General features: G+C 43.0%; 1 protein-coding gene across 1 annotated transcript in view; it reads right to left on the bottom strand.

Moving 5' to 3' along the window:
• Window positions 1-17,011, bottom strand: part of LOC138299143 (complement factor B-like) — a 196,360-nt gene that overhangs the window by 63,821 nt on the left and 115,528 nt on the right. The gene's annotated exons all lie outside the window — the stretch shown is intronic.

The raw sequence follows: 17,011 nt of genomic DNA, 5'->3' as shown, positions 1-17,011 counted from the left end.
GTGAAAGGCTTGCAGAGCTCTGTGCCCTGAACAGTCTGGCGATAGGCTGGAGTGTATGCCTTCACAAAAGAATACACAAGGCAGAGTGAATGTCACTAAAACATTCAACACAGAATCAACCATGTCTGCATTGCCAACAAGTTCCAGAGGTACCTGCTAGATGTGAGATTGATGAGAGGAATGGATGTGGCATCAGACCATCACCCTGCCATGGTCTGGCGAAAACTTAACCTGAGGTAAGCATGGATGGAATTGACAAACAAACACCAGCGATATAACACCACCCTCCTCAAATATGCAAACACGGAGTGAATACTCAGCCACCCTGATTAACACGTTTCAAGTCCTGCAAGAACTAAAGGATGAAAAAGACCCAGTAGAAAGTTAGTGGGAAAAGAACAAAGAAACTGTGATATCAACCTGCCAGGAGGTACTGAGTTCCAAGAAACACCAGTATAAAGAATAGATCTCCACCAAGATCCTTGAGAAAAATCCAAGCAAGAAAGTAAAAGTAATCTGCTGTCAGCACCAGCCGAACAAGAGCAGAAAAAGTAAAAGTTCAAGGTGAATACAATTAAACCATAGCAGCAAAGAGAAGCTTAAGAGCTGACAATCGAAGATTCAACAATGGTCTTGCCACAGAAGCCCAGGAAGCAGCAAACCATGAAAACGTGAAAGAACTCTACAACATAACAAGGAAACACTCCAGCAGATATTGTGAGCCAGAAAGATCTGTTAATGGCAAGGCTGAGAAGACAGTCATTGGTAATGAAGGCCAGCAACGAAGATAGGTTAAGTACTTTGACAAACTGCTGAACCAGTCATTGCGGCAGACTCCACCAAACCCTCAGCCAGCTGACTAGGCCTAGCCAATCAACAGCAGCAGACCAACCATGGAAGAAAACATCTGAGAAATGGGAAGGCAGCAGAACCTGACAGTATGCCTGCAGAGGCACTGAAGGCAGACATTGAAACATCAGTAGACATGCTCAACCCCATGACTGGAAGGTGAAAAAGGTGCCATCAGACTGGAAGGAGGGATATCTCATTAAGATCCCCAAGAAAGGCGACCTGAGTAACTGCTCAAACTATGAAGGGATAACTCTTCTATCAACCTTGGCAGTCGTCAACAAACCAATCACGAACAGAATGAAGGAGCAAGTCAACGTTCAGTTGCAAGATCAGCAAGCTGGCTCCCACAAAGATAGATCCAGCACAGACCAGATTGTGGGACTGTGCATCATCATTGAGCAGTCGCTGGAATGGAACTCACACCTGTATGTCAACTTTTATGTGAAGGCATTCAACACTGTTGACAGAGAGACCCTTTGGAAAACTCCTCCACCACTATGGTGTTGCAGATAAAAATGTAAGAGTCATTAGGAACTCTTATGAGAGAGTGACCTGCAAGACAGTCCATTGAGGACAATTCACAGAAACCTTCCAAGCAAGGACCTGAGTACGCCAGGGTTGTTTGCTCTCATTTTGTCTCTTCCTGATAGCCATAGACTAGATCATGGCATCCACAGCAAGGAGAAGAGATGGGGTCTGAGGAACACCTTGGATGCAGCTCAATGACCTGGACTTTGTAGATAACCTGGCCCTACTCTTCAACATTCATCTGCAGATTCAAGAGAAGACTGACAATGTGGCAAACACGGATAAATAGAAGAGGGACCGGGAGATTACAGGTCCAGTGTACAGCCTCCCAATGTAGTCATTATAAATCAAAAGGTACACTGTTCCTATTGAAAGTGAATAGAATATCTACAGGAGCAAGAACCCTCATGCATCGCAATGGATGACTGGCTTCATCATTGGGAAAGCTCCTCGTTAGGCCGGTGCTGCAATGCCTAACGGGCTCCCCCCAAGGGGGTGCTCTTAACCGGGGTGCTCAGATAGTCGCACATCCAAAACTTTTATTTTGAACGGGTGCTCCATTAGAAGTACCCAGATGTCGATGGAGTGAATAGAAAAAGATTAAAATTGGTTCATCATCAACAGTTATCATTCATAGTTTAATTAGTTATATGTGATGAAGACCAAGATTAAAAACAAGTCAGAGAGTAATGGGTGATAGACGATGGTCACCTACTCTCAAAGGGAGGATAAACACTATATGGTATCTCTCTATAGCGGGTCTACATGTTTCGCGTCCGAATGGTCCAGCCGGATCCTATGACGCTTCCTCAGGACCAAAAAAGAAAATCTACTCCAATATTTACAAAACAGATACTCATCAATAACTAAAGATAAGTAATCACTTACTTAGTCCTACTCGTACAAAAAAAGGTTCACCCTAAGTAGATAAAGCATAAATCATGATCAATTTGTATAATTAAATTTACGAAATTAGTGCACATGTGAAGTTAGTGTGCTTACAGTGGCTCACTCTAGTGAAATAAAATTATTAATAATAACAGCTTACCATCCCCAATGTCAGGATAGCGCTCTTAAAAGATCACAAGTCTGGAAATAAGGAGCTAATATTCTGTTGATTGATAATCAAAAGAGGTTAAAATAATGACATAGAGAGTTCAGCAGGTACTTGGCTCACACTTCTCCAAAACAAATAATTACTAAATGTGAAAACCGTTACCATTTATGATCTGGCATAAATACAAGCAAAAATCCCATAATCAATGGAAGGATGTCAAAACTAAATAAAGCAGATGGTTGAGGCTTCTGTCAGTCAGAAGGAAAAACTCATGTCATAATTAAATAGGTTCAAAGAGTTATCATAAATGTTGCAGTAAACAAATTACCATTGATCTAATGTCATTAAATAATAACAAGATTAAGGCGAATATAGGGCTATATTGTCAGTAGACCTTGCATATAGAAATTATACAGGGCAGGAGGATAATTGTTGTTTAACGAGCTTATCCTAGTTGACTATGCGTCAGTAATAGAAAAAAATTTATTAATTAAATGACCGTCGCAGATCGCTGGTTCAAACACATGTTATCTCAAGGGGCACCAGCGAACGAAGAAGGTCGGAAACGGGTGAGGGAAAAGACTTAACTGTAGTTCTTTTTAAATTGCCCTGCAGATCTGTGTCCAATGTGAACACCGGTACGACGTTCTACCAAGGTTATTTAAAGTGGAAACCCCAATATGCGGAACCGGAAAAAATTGCCGGCTCGTATTAAATAAAAAGTGAAAACGGACTTAAAGTTATGGTATTTGAGGAATCCTAGCCAAGATACAGAACTACAGCTACGGCGGTATATTCTGACCGGAATGTAAATTATCCGGTACAGAAGATCGAAAACGGATGAGAGAAAGGACTTACTTGTAGTTCCTTTGAAAGTAGGCCGATTAATCTACCCTGCAGACCTGTGTCCGTGTAGAACACCGATATGGCGTTCTACCGAGGTTTTTAAAGAGGAAACCCCAATATGTGTGACCGGAAATAATTGCCGGCTCGCATTAAATGAAAAGTGAAAACAGACTAAAAAGTTGTAGTTTATGGGGATTCTTAACCAAGATAAAGGACTACAGTTACGGCAGTGTTTTTTTTAAACCGGAGTTAAAATATACGGTACAGGAGATCGAAAATGTTCTAATGTAACATAAAGAAAGGATGATCATAGAAGCTCCAAAAGCCCATAATAATTAGCACAATTGAACCTATGTATGTGTTATTCAGGTATAAATAAACTATTGAATGAAGGAAAAGGTACAGAGAGCCAGAAGGAACATAAGGTTATTAACCTATTTGAAAAATAGAAAAAAATATAAAAAAAATAGAAAAAAATATAAACAGTATTTTAGAAGAACCAAAAAAAAACCCAAATCTGCAGTTTGTCGCTATTGATTCTAGATCAAGGTCTTAAGGAGTGATACATGGAGTAAGGAATCCTTAAATGTATTGCTCATCAAAAAAGGATTTTATGTCTAGAGGGCTGTCCAAGGTATGTCATCGTTTAATCCATGTGACATTGTCCCTAATTTAAAAATCCATCGCTGTTCTATTCTAAAAAGTGAGTGGGAACCATTAGGGAGGTTTTTAGGGGCCTCGAGGACCACCCATCGAAGATCATCTGGCGTGTGGGCAGTTTCCAAAAAATGGGCACATAATTTTGTAGTTACTCTCCGGCATCTAATGTTACTTCTGTGCTCATTTATGCGTATTTTTACTGGTCGAGTTGTCATTCCTACATAACGTAAGCCACAAGGGCATGTGATCATATAAATGCAGTTCTTAGAGTTGCAATTAGTGTGTCTTCTTAGGAACCATTTGCCGATAGGATCAAGATCAAGTGATGTCATTCTACTTGTTAAAGAGCACACGTTGCAGTTACCACAAGGGAAGTGACCCTCAACAGGTGGAAGATCCCATAATGTTCTTTGTTTGGGGATGTCATCTCTTTGTGGACGTGTGTGGATCACTATGTCTTTTATATTAGAGGTACGTTTAAAGGCGAAGAGGGGTTTTGGTATGACAGAACCTCCACTCCCTAAGATAGACCAGCGTTTGTTAAGCACTTTTTTTATTGTATTAGACAGAGGAGTAAATGTGGTAACACAGGTTATGCGTGACTGGGGGGTCTTTGTGTTTTTTTCAAGTAAGCTATCCCTGTGGTTATTTCTCGCTCTTTTTCGAGCGGCATTTACTGTCTTAAATGGATAATGTCGGTCACAGAGTTTAGTTTGGAGGATGTCAGCCTGTCTGTCATATTCATGGGTGAAGCTACAGTTACGCCTCAGTCGTAAGAATTGCCCCACTGGTAAATTTTCTCTTAGTGCTCTTGGGTGGTGGCTTTCATATAAAAGAAGACTGTTTCAATCTGTTGGTTTATGGTAGGTGCTTGTGCTCAATAAACCTTTATCAATAGTGATCATCAAGTCCAAAAAGGGTAGTTGGATGGTAGACACTGAAGCTGTAAACTTCAGGAATGGATCAAGGGAATTAATCCAAGTTATAAACTCCTCCGTTAGTGCAAGGGGGCCCTGCCAGATGATCAAAATATCATCTATGTAACGTTTCCATAAATTTATGTCTTTATCAAAGGGGTTCGCTGATGTTAGAATGTGTTTTCTTTCGAAATCGTACATATATAGACATGCTAAACTGGGGGCAAAAGTACTACCCATCGAGGTCCCTCTAATCTGATGAAAGAGCTGTTCTTCGAACTCAAAAAAGTTCTCTGGCAGAGCTAAGGTGGCAAGTTGCATGATAAAAGGTATAGGTGTAGTTAAATTAGTAGAGTCATCCCAAAGTGCTGATTCAACTACCCGTAGAGTGTCTTCTTGGGGAATATTAGTGTAAAGTGCTTCCACATCTAGGGTAATGATCCCTTGCACTGCTCCAGTCAAGTTGATAGAGTCAATTAAGTTTAGGACATCCTTTGTGTCTTGTAAGTAGGTAGAAGAAGATCTCACAAGTGGCTGTAAGAAGTGGTCGCAGAAGATAGAAAGTGGTTCAAGGACAGATCCAATGCCAGATACAATAGGTCGTCCTTGAGGTGGTTGAATTCCCTTGTGGATTTTGGGTAAACAGTAGAAATATGGTGTTCTCGGGTACTCTGTATCAAGGAATTCAGCTTCTTTTGAAGTGATCCATGAGTTACTCTTAGCTTCTTCCAAAAGACTTCTAATCTGAACTTGGAGTCTCTGGGTTGGGTCTTGAGTTATCTTTGTATAATAAGTATTGTCGCTCAAGAGGCGTAAACATTCACGTCTATATTCCACTGTATCCATAATTACAACTGCTCCACCTTTATCTGCTTGTTTAATTACAATGTCAGGATCAATAGCTAGCTGTTGTAGTGCCTGTTTTTCTCGTTTTGGAATATTCACATATGAGTGTTTTGGACATAGACGAGAGACATCAGCTAGTACTGCCTTTTCAAATGTGAGTACCTCAGTTGGCATCATCGTTGTGGGAGGTAAAAAGGTCGAAGGTTTTTTGAGGCCAGAATCACACCTTGGTTAAACTGGTTTATCGTTAAAGAACATATGGAGGCGAATCTTTCGAAAAAATTGAGCTAGTTCAATATGCAGTCGGAAGAAATCCTCTTTTGGAGTAGGTACAAAACCCAGTCCCCTATTCAGGACGTTTGTTTCGTCAACTGAAAGGCTTTTATGGGATAAGTTGACCACTAAGTTCTGGGTGTGGGGTTCCTTGTATGGCTCCTCGTCACCATTTGTGGTTCTTCCTTGGACCATTGAACAGATCTGCCTCTTCCTCTTCTTCTGCCTCTGCCTCTGCCCCGGCCGCGGCCTAAAAAAGGCCCGTACGGCATCATGGGACGAGGTTGGAAGAATGGGTAGGGTGGTTGCCAAGGCATTGATTGGTTAATAGGGTAGGGAGGGTAGTTATAGAAAGGTTGTGGTATGTTCTAGTCGGTGCTCCACCCATCTGACGATGAACCACTACTGTACTGGCGTGGTTTTTTATATGAAGTGGTAGATTAATCGGAAGAGCGTGACTGATTATCAGTATCATAATCTTCCTTAATATAAGGATAAGCCTTCTCCCTGCTGAACTTTGTTATGTCTTTTTGGAGTTTCGTTATTTTTTGCTGAGTTAGAAACTCTTTTGTCTCGTTTAGTTCAGCATTGATTTCTGTAAGGTGACATTTAAAGGCTGTCAGTGTAATTGTTGTTTTTAAAGTATTCTCCATAGCAGCTATTTGAATGGTAATGGAATCGGCTATGCGTTTGGAAGTATTGATGATAAGTACCAGCCAATCTCTGGTACACTTCCATGCAATTTGTGCCCAGTCTTTTCTAAACGCAAGGTCTTGTAGGAAAATTCTAGGTATATTAGCCACTAACAGGCCATTAGGTGCTATATTTGCTCGTAAGTATTCAGTCATGATGGTGCCATGCATGACTGTCTTGATTAATTCACGTTTTAAAGTGGAGAGTTTATTCCATTCCTCCTTAAGACTTCCTGATGGACTCGATCCTTCATTACCAAGAATAGAAGGTGCTTGTAATATAGCTGATACCATATCATCGTCATAACTTAAACCCTGGAAATCTTCCATATTATGAAGTATGACTGGGTCGACAGATAATAGTCAAGTTTCAGTATGAATAGTTAGAAGGTCCCACAGTATAGCTACTGTACATGCAACGGATAAATAGAAGAGGGACCGGGAGATTACAGGTCCAGTGTACAGCCTCCCAATGTAGTCATTATAAATCAAAAGGTACACTGTTCCTATTGAAAGTGAATAGAATATCTACAGGAGCAAGAACCCTCATGCATCGCAATGGATGACTGGCTTCATCATTGGGAAAGCTCCTCGTTAGGCCGGTGCTGCAATGCCTAACGGGCTCCCCCCAAGGGGGTGCTCTTAACCGGGGTGCTCAGATAGTCGCACATCCAAAACTTTTATTTTGAACGGGTGCTCAATTAGAAGTACCCAGATGTCGATGGAGTGAATAGAAAAAGATTAAAATTGGTTCATCATCAACAGTTATCATTCATAGTTTAATTAGTTATATGTGATGAAGACCAAGATTAAAAACAAGTCAGAGAGTAATGGGTGATAGACGATGGTCACCTACTCTCAAAGGGAGGATAAACACTATATGGTATCTCTCTATAGCGGGTCTACATGTTTCGCGTCCGAATGGTCCAGCCGGATCCTATGACGCTTCCTCAGGACCAAAAAAGAAAATCTACTCCAATATTTACAAAACAGATACTCATCAATAACTAAAGATAAGTAATCACTTACTTAGTCCTACTCGTACAAAAAAAGGTTCACCCTAAGTAGATAAAGCATAAATCATGATCAATTTGTATAATTAAATTTACGAAATTAGTGCACATGTGAAGTTAGTGTGCTTACAGTGGCTCACTCTAGTGAAATAAAATTATTAATAATAACAGCTTACCATCCCCAATGTCAGGATAGCGCTCTTAAAAGATCACAAGTCTGGAAATAAGGAGCTAATATTCTGTTGATTGATAATCAAAAGAGGTTAAAATAATGACATAGAGAGTTCAGCAGGTACTTGGCTCACACTTCTCCAAAACAAATAATTACTAAATGTGAAAACCGTTACCATTTATGATCTGGCATAAATACAAGCAAAAATCCCATAATCAATAGAAGGATGTCAAAACTAAATAAAGCAGATGGTTGAGGCTTCTGTCAGTCAGAAGGAAAAACTCATGTCATAATTAAATAGGTTCAAAGAGTTATCATAAATGTTGCAGTAAACAAATTACCATTGATCTAATGTCATTGAATAATAACAAGATTAAGGCGAATATAGGGCTATATTGTCAGTAGACCTTGCATATAGAAATTATACAGGGCAGGAGGATAATTGTTGTTTAACGAGCTTATCCTAGTTGACTATGCGTCAGTAATAGAATTTTTTTTATTAATTAAAGGACCGTCGCAGATCGCTGGTTCACATGTTATCTCAAGGGGCACCAGCGAACAAAGAAGGTCGGAAACGGGTGAGGGAAAAGACTTAACTGTAGTTCTTTTTAAATTGCCCTGCAGATCTGTGTCCAATGTGAACACCGGTACGACGTTCGACCGAGGTTATTTAAAGTGGAAACCCCAATATGCGGAACCGGAAAAAATTGCCGGCTCGTATTAAATAAAAAGTGAAAACGGACTTAAAGTTATGGTATTTGAGGAATCCTAGCCAAGATACAGAACTACAGCTACGGCGGTATATTCTGACCGGAATGTAAATTATCCGGTACAGAAGATCGAAAACGGATGAGAGAAAGGACTTACTTGTAGTTCCTTTGAAAGTAGGCCGATTAACCTACCCTGCAGACCTGTGTCCGTGTAGAACACCGATATGGCGTTCTACCGAGGTTTTTAAAGAGGAAACCCCAATATGTGTGACCGGAAATAATTGCCGGCTCGCATTAAATGAAAAGTGAAAACAGACTAAAAAGTTGTAGTTTATGGGGATTCTTAACCAAGATAAAGGACTACAGTTACGGCAGTGTTTTTTTTAAACCGGAGTTAAAATATACGGTACAGGAGATCGAAAATGTTCTAATGTAACATAAAGAAAGGATGATCATAGAAGCTCCAAAAGCCCATAATAATTAGCACAATTGAACCTATGTATGTGTTATTCAGGTATAAATAAACTATTGAATGAAGGAAAAGGTACAGAGAGCCAGAAGGAACATAAGGTTATTAACCTATTTGAAAAATAGAAAAAAATAGAAAAAAAAATAGAAAAAAATATAAACAGTATTTTAGAAGAACCAAAAACAAAACCCAAATCTGCAGTTTGTCGCTATTGATTCTAGATCAAGGTCTTAAGGAGTGATACATGGAGTAAGGAATCCTTAAATGTATTGCTCATCAAAAAAGGGTTTTATGTCTAGAGGGCTGTCCAAGGTATGTCATCGTTTAATCCATGTGACATTGTCCCTAATTTAAAAATCCATAGCTGTTCTATTCTAAAAAGTGAGTGGGAACCATTAGGGAGGTTTTTAGGCGCCTCGAGGACCACCCATCGAAGATCATCTGGCGTGTGGGCAGTTTCCAAAAAATGGGCACATAATTTTGTAGTTACTCTCCCTCATCTAATGTTACTTCTGTGCTCATTTATGCGTATTTTTACTGGTCGAGTTGTCATTCCTACATAACGTAAGCCACAAGGGCATGTGATCATATAAATGCAGTTCTTAGAGTTGCAATTAGTGTGTCTTCTTAGGAACCATTTGCCGATAGGATCAAGATCAAGTGATGTCATTCTACTTGTTAAAGAGCACACGTTGCAGTTACCACAAGGGAAGTGACCCTCAACAGGTGGAAGATCCCATAATGTTCTTTGTTTGGGGATGTCATCTCTTTGTGGACGTGTGTGGATCACTATGGCCCTCATTCTGACCCTGGCGGTCTTTGACCGCCAGGGCGGAGGACCGCGGGAGCACCGCCGACAAGCCGGCGGTGCTCCAATGGGGATTCCGACCGCGGCAGTAAAGCCGCGGTCGGACCGGCACCACTGGCGGGGTCCCGCCAGTGTACCGCGGCCCCATTGAATCCTCCGCGGCGGCGCAGCTTGCTGCACCGCCGCGGGGATTCCGACCCCCCCTACCGCCATCCAGATCCCGGCGGTCGGACCGCCGAGATCCGGATGGCGGTAGGGGGGGTCGCGGGGCCCCTGGGGGCCCCTGCAGTGCCCATGCCACTGGCATGGGCATTGCAGGGGCCCCCGTAAGAGGGCCCCTACATGTATTTCACTGTCTGCTGTGCAGACAGTGAAATACGCGACGGGTGCAACTGCACCCGTCGCACAGCTTCCACTCCGCCGGCTCGATTCCGAGCCGGCTTCATCGTGGAAGCCTCTTTCCCGCTGGGCTGGCTGGCGGTCTGAAGGAGACCGCCCGCCAGCCCAGCGGGAAAGTCAGAATTACCGCCGCGGTCTTTCGACCGCGGAACGGTAACCTGACGGCGGGACTTTGGCGGGCGGCCTCCGCCGCCCGCCAAGGTCAGAATGAGGGCCTATGTCTTTTATATTAGAGGTACGTTTAAAGGCGAAGAGGGGTTTTGGTATGACAGAACCTCCACTCCCTAAGATAGACCAGCGTTTGTTAAGCACTTTTTTTATTGTATTAGACAGAGAAGTAAATGTGGTAACACAGGTTATGCGTGACTGGGGGGTCTTTGTGTTTTTTTCAAGTGGCAAACACATCAGCACATCTTGGCCTCAAATGTCGCGCCTTGGCGCATGGCGCGAGACGAACATTTGGCTCGGGCCCCGGCACGCGACACTCAGACACGCCGCGCCCCCAGTCTCCTCTGAACTATCCGAGGCCCCAAATTGGGCATGGGGCCTTGTTTCTTTTTAGCGCGGCGCACCTGCAAACCCACATATCCTCCCCCACTCACCTGTTCTTTTTGTCCTTCTTTCCTGCCACCCTCGTTTGTTCTTCCCTTTATGTTTTTTCCTTTTTCCCATTTTCTCCCTCTCTTCCCAGCATGCATTGGTTCCCTACTCACTATGGTCCCTTGTCCATTACTTTCTATGTATTTTTCCCTATCCAATATGGTGTCCTTACACTTTCTGCTGGTCGCTTTCTGTTTTATCGGTATTTAAGGGCTGTGATTCTTGTTCTCCTTGCGCTGTAACACTTTCTGTTTGGATGGTGTCTTCGCTCCTTCTCCCTTGTGTCAGATACTGGTTACGCTTTGTCCCACGGTTTTTTCCTGATTATATTGGTCTTGTATCCAACGTATTGATTTTTGCTTTTGTTCCAGGAATTTCCTTTTTGAGGTTTTTTTCCCCTTTTTAGTTTTTTTTTCCCTCTGGCACTAGTTCTGAAGGACACGGACTGCCCTTGGCGTTCCTATCGCCTGCAGCACCGTGGCTACCAGAAAGAGTCGCCCCTACCTGGGCCAAGGCAGGATGTTCAAGAACAAGAACCTCGTCAATCGTCCAGTGGACTCCAGACTCAAACACCACGTAAGTCGTGACAGCAACCTCCACAGGGGAAAAAATCAAGATCCTGAAGGCTATCACAGCCAGCACAACTGCAGTCACTCTTGCAGGTGACTAACTTGAAGAGGTTGAGGGCTACTCCGACCTGGGCAGTGTCATAGACAAGCATAGCGGCACAGATGCTGACATCAACACAAAAATGCAGTAAAGCAAGGGCTGCCTTCATTCAGCTAAAGAAGGGCAGGAGCTCCAAGGACCTAACGCCACAATCCAAGATCAAAATGTTTAATACCAGCAGAAAATCAGTCCATCAGTATGGAGTAGAAACTTAGAGAACTTCAGTGACCACCACCAACAAAGTCCAGACCTTCATAAACACCTGCCTGAGGAAAATCCTCAAAATATGCTGGCCAAACACCATCAGCAACAAAGGGGAGTGACCAATGGCAGCAGACTTTCCAACTCCCTGCTCACGAAGAAATCATGATAAGGCACTGGGGCTGGATAGGTCATAACCTCCACAAGCTTGCATCAAACACCACCAGGCAAGCCCTGATGTGGAACCCTCAAGGGAAAAGGAAAAGAGGGAGGCCAAAAAACACCTGGCGCCGAGGCCTCAAGGCTGACTGCAAAATGATGGGTTACACGTGGAGTCAGATTGAAAGAATAGCTTAGGACAGAGATGGCTGGAGAGTTCTGAGTGATGGTCTATATCCCAGGAGGGGTAGTAGGTAAGTAGTAAGTTGAACCAACAATTGCTTACCATTGGTTGGCTTTATTCTCAATCTCATTTGCTTGCTTTTTATCCGATGGCTTACCTTCTCCATTTTGTAAGTGTCCCTCCCATGCAGCATACTCACTTTACTTCTGTTTTTCAACTGCTCACTTTTAGGGTACTACTTTATTTTTTTTTCTTAAGCACTCAATGAGAGAGTATGGGTTTTTCTAGATGCCGCCCTCATTCTTCTGTTCTACGAACCCCTCCACGCTCCTGATTAATCTCTCTCATTCGTGTGTTTCTCTCCCTAGTGCTCCATATTGTTCTGGACCTTGTGCTTCTGCCCTTGCCCAGTGTTGTTCTCTCCTTTGTGTGCGTACCTACCACACTCCTTTTTGCTCTCTCCTTCGCGCGCTTCTTATCCATTGTTTTCCCCCCAGTGCTTTCATTACTCAATTTTTAAAATGTAATTCGTGGCTTGTGAATATCTACAGAAACTTTATATTTCACAAATTACTTAGGGCCTAGTTTAGAATTTGGCGGATGGGGTTACACTATCACAAACATGACAGAGATCCAGTCTGCTGTATCACTATCACCTTATATCCTTCAGGAATGGTAATAAAGCGGACCCGATATCTGTCACGTTTGAGACGGAGTAACCAGTTTGCCTAACTCTAAATCAGTAAATGTGTGAATGATTTAGTGGCATCTTGTGATTCTGTGCTAAAACATAATGGTGTGTCATTGGTGTAAAATAAAAAGGTTGGGGAGTATGACATATTTAATAACGGGGATTAAAAAATGAAGGCATGTATGTACATACATGTTTCTAGTATTTGTAATGTATATTTTATGTATGTTGTCCTTTTTTGTTTTGTCTTTAGATAAAACTATGTGATAAGTTTCATAATCAGTGATAATAAATGAATTAATGTACGGAAGAATGTAGATAGCATAAACATACCCCACAGATATGCGGTGACAATTTTGTATTCACAATATGCCCACACTCAATAAGTGTACATGACATATTAGTTCACAATTGTACAGTGAAATTATTTGGTAGACTTATAATGACTAATTATTATGGGCCTGATTCTAACTTTGGAGGACGGTGTTAAACCGTCCCAAAAGTGGCGGATATACCACCTACCGTATTACGAGTCCATTATATCCTATGGAACTCGTAATACGGTAGGTGGTATATCCGCCACTTTTGGGACGGTTTAACACCGTCCTCCAAAGTTAGTATCAGGCCCTATGTCTTTTTTTCATTCTTCTGAGGTTATGTCTAATACGTTATATAAATATTTATACTATATACCAATAAACGCATCAGAATTTCACCTGCTTCTCTACGTATCCTTACTGCAAAGGGATTTTGAACTGCGAAACTTTCTGTAACGCAAAAGTGTGCAGAGGGTATTTTGTGATATATAAGTATGCTTTGATCCATTTGAGATCAATGAGCTACTAGCTCGGGGTAGTAGGGCTTGTATACCTGTCCAGCACCTGAGAGACTACATATGTATTGTTACTGACGTTTCACATTAAAGCACTACGCATTTCGATGGATGTGCAGAAAATATACACTACTACCAGCACTCTAACATAGCTTTTTACACTTGAGTAGGAAAAGGCACAGTTAGTCACATCACTTGGTTTCTGCCCATTTGTACTTTTAAGAATTGCTCTTTTCCTCTACCAGTGACTGCTTAAATTTATCTATTGCCTTCCATATGATTTGTAGCTTTCAAACTGCTCCTTTCCTCTACCCATGACTGATTAAAATGTTCTCTCGGTTCCTGTGCACTTTAAACTTTTAAAAGTGTTATTTTCTTCTATCTGTGACTGTTTAAATTTCTCTCCTGGTTTTTTCCTCAACTGTGCTAAGGCTACTAAAAGGCATCCACCCACGTTTAAAAGACAAAAGGGGAATATACACCCCTAAGCTCAACCATAGTGTGTCTGTTTTGGGGTTTAGATTGTGTTTGGAAAGTGCACTTAGCACTTGTTTTGAGGGGAAAAGGTGTTTATTTGAGAGCATGAAAAACAGAATTTTAGTGGCTTTAGATCTGGGCTTTACCTGTAGTAACTTCTGCCTTCAGGAGCGCGTCCTTGGCCCCTGCACACCAGTTTGTGCTTCAATGATTAGCCCCCAGGTTTCTGAGTAGGCCTGACCACTTCCCTCACACATGCACAGGCCCTTAAGTTTAAGTGCACATGCCCTTTAAACAGGTTTCTAATTGGTTGTTACAGTCGTGTTCTGACTGGTTCCTAGGGCTAGGGTTTCAACTGGACCTAGGGCTTGGGGTTTCAGTTCTAATTGGCTGATAGAGCTAGGGTTCTGTTTGGTTCCTAAAGCTAGGGTTTCTATTGGACCTGGGGCTTAGGGTTTGGGTTCTGATTAGCTACTAGGACCAGAGTTGTAATTGGTCCCTAGAACTAGGGTTTCTATTGGACTTAGGGCTTGGATTTTGATTGGTTGTAGGGCTCTCATTGGTTAATAGAGCTACGGCTCCCATTGGCTCTAGGGTTGTGGGCTAATTTAGGGCTGAGCGGTCTAAGGTCACCTGACCTAGGGCTATTTAACCTTGGAGCTCAGGGAGTTTCAGCCCGGACATCGAGGCTAAGGGCCAAGAGGACAAGGACAGTTGCCTGTTTGGGCTTAGCGCCAGAGATGCTGCCCTTTTTTCCATCTACTAGCAACTACCTTAAGCCACCCACATCCCCAAACATACAAACACACTCTCAGCAAACACACACTGCTCCTTTACAACACACTCTAGCCACATTTCAATGTCCCAGCAACCACTACAAAACCCCACAGACCACATCTATACACATACTACCCCTACTGCCGTACAATGGCATCTCCACTCTCACACAAACCACCACTCTGTCCTATACCACTATCAAATACACACATCACTAGTACAACACAAACCCACATTATACATACCCTTAATCCCTTTAAAGGCACACTCCCTGTTCATACAAAGGGCTCTACCCTCTGCTTCCTCCTAATAGACTGCTTGTCATCACCACCAACCTTGTACTCAACCACGTCTCTTATCATCCACCAACAACACCCTCCTCCTGATTTTACCAAAACACAGAACAAAACAATCCTTACACTCCACTCCACAACACATTACCTCTTCATGCTACCAAATCTAATACAATCACTCAAAAGTCCTGGCCACCCCCTCTCATACACCACAGTTACTTTACAGCCAATTCCTTCACAAAACTTTACGCCATCTATCTCTCATATTGCTATTCTACAAAACACAACACACTCACCAGCACATCAAAATCTCAGCTTCATACTACATTCCATCACAAAATAGAAACAAGCACCCACATTACCCTCACGAATTCACAAATACACCTCCTAAACCAACTTTCTATATTCACCAACACCTACCACAAAAACCCCAACACAACAATACCCATTTCACCACTCCTCATCCACTGCACAATTTAGTGCCTAAAAACATGACCCACACACCCCACCACCCCAATCCATATACCTGCCACCCTAAACAGACAAACAAAATGAACATCATGCCACTCTTCATAACTTCGTAATTCCTTTTCTATTTCACAACAAGACTACTCTGCAAAAGCACAGCCCACCAACTCACTCTGTCAGGAGTTGCAGTACGTGTGCCCATCTTATGCTGATATTCACACCCGTTGTCAGAATGTTCGACCGTATGAATATGGGCAGCAATCCCATGGACAGGAGAGAACTCTATGCATAAAAATACATTATTCAGGGGGCTGCAGTTGGTGGATGTGCTGGCAACAATAAAAAACTTTTCTTATAATCGTTACTCATAAATCTTTCACTTCATTTAAAGATGACTCCCACTTCCACTGTCTCTCTAGTGAGTGGTGCGTAGTCTTGCAAGATTGCTCCCCTCTTGGTGGCCATTTTCGAGTGGGAAGAGCATGTACCAGATTTAAGAGGGCCTAGCGCCTCTTTGCCCCACATTAAAGTCATGTTTATGACGGTAATATGGCCCAATGAGGCCAAATTCACTGCACCATATTTACAAAGTAGCGCAATGCATGCATTGAGCCACTTTGTAACCCCTTGTGCCACATAATGCCTATGCCAGACATAGGCCCTCATTTCAACATTGGCAGTATTGACCGCCTACAGCCACGGTGACGGCCACCAACATACTGCTGCCGTGGCTACCAGCCGTCTACCGGTGGTATGACCACCGACGGTATTCCGCCACAATGCTGGCGGAACACCGCCCACGGTCATGGTGGTGGACAGCCGGTAAGGCAGCGCTGCTGTCATCCGCCCAGCCACGCCAGCAAAACACTGCAGACTGTCTCATGACCAATAATACGGCCTGGCGGTGTTTTGCTGGTGGACCGTCTTCAGCCGGAGGACCCCCTGCAAGCAAGTAAGTTGGGCTCTCCGACCGGAGAGGGGGGTGAGGACTGTTGTGTGTATGTGGGGGGTGTTGTGTGTATGTTTTGGAATTCATGCATGCGGGTGTGAGTCACGTTGAATGCATGCGTGAATGAGTGATTGTGAGTGTTGTGTGTTGTGAGTGCATGTGTGTGACAAGGTATGTTAGTGTGTGTTGCGGTGTGTGGGTATGTATGTGTGCATGCATGGGTGGTTGTGGGTATGCGTGTGTGCATGTGTGTATATGGGTGCACTTGTGGGTGTGTATATATGCGGGGGGCAGGAGAGGGAGGGAGAGGGGAGCGGGGGAGACGCCTATCAGTGCCAGGGAAGGAAGTCCCTGGACCTGATAGTGCCTACCGCCATGGTTCTCATGGCGGTATATTTGGCACGAAAACCATAGCGGTAGGCCGGGTCGTAATCCAGAGGGTAGGATTGTGGCGGCCGCTGGGCTGAAG

The sequence above is a fragment of the Pleurodeles waltl genome, chromosome 6, assembly GCF_031143425.1.
Source record: "Pleurodeles waltl isolate 20211129_DDA chromosome 6, aPleWal1.hap1.20221129, whole genome shotgun sequence".
Classification (NCBI taxonomy): domain Eukaryota; kingdom Metazoa; phylum Chordata; class Amphibia; order Caudata; family Salamandridae; genus Pleurodeles; species Pleurodeles waltl.
Note: the sequence above shows the minus strand (reverse complement) of the source record. Positions and strands in the feature narration are given on the sequence as shown.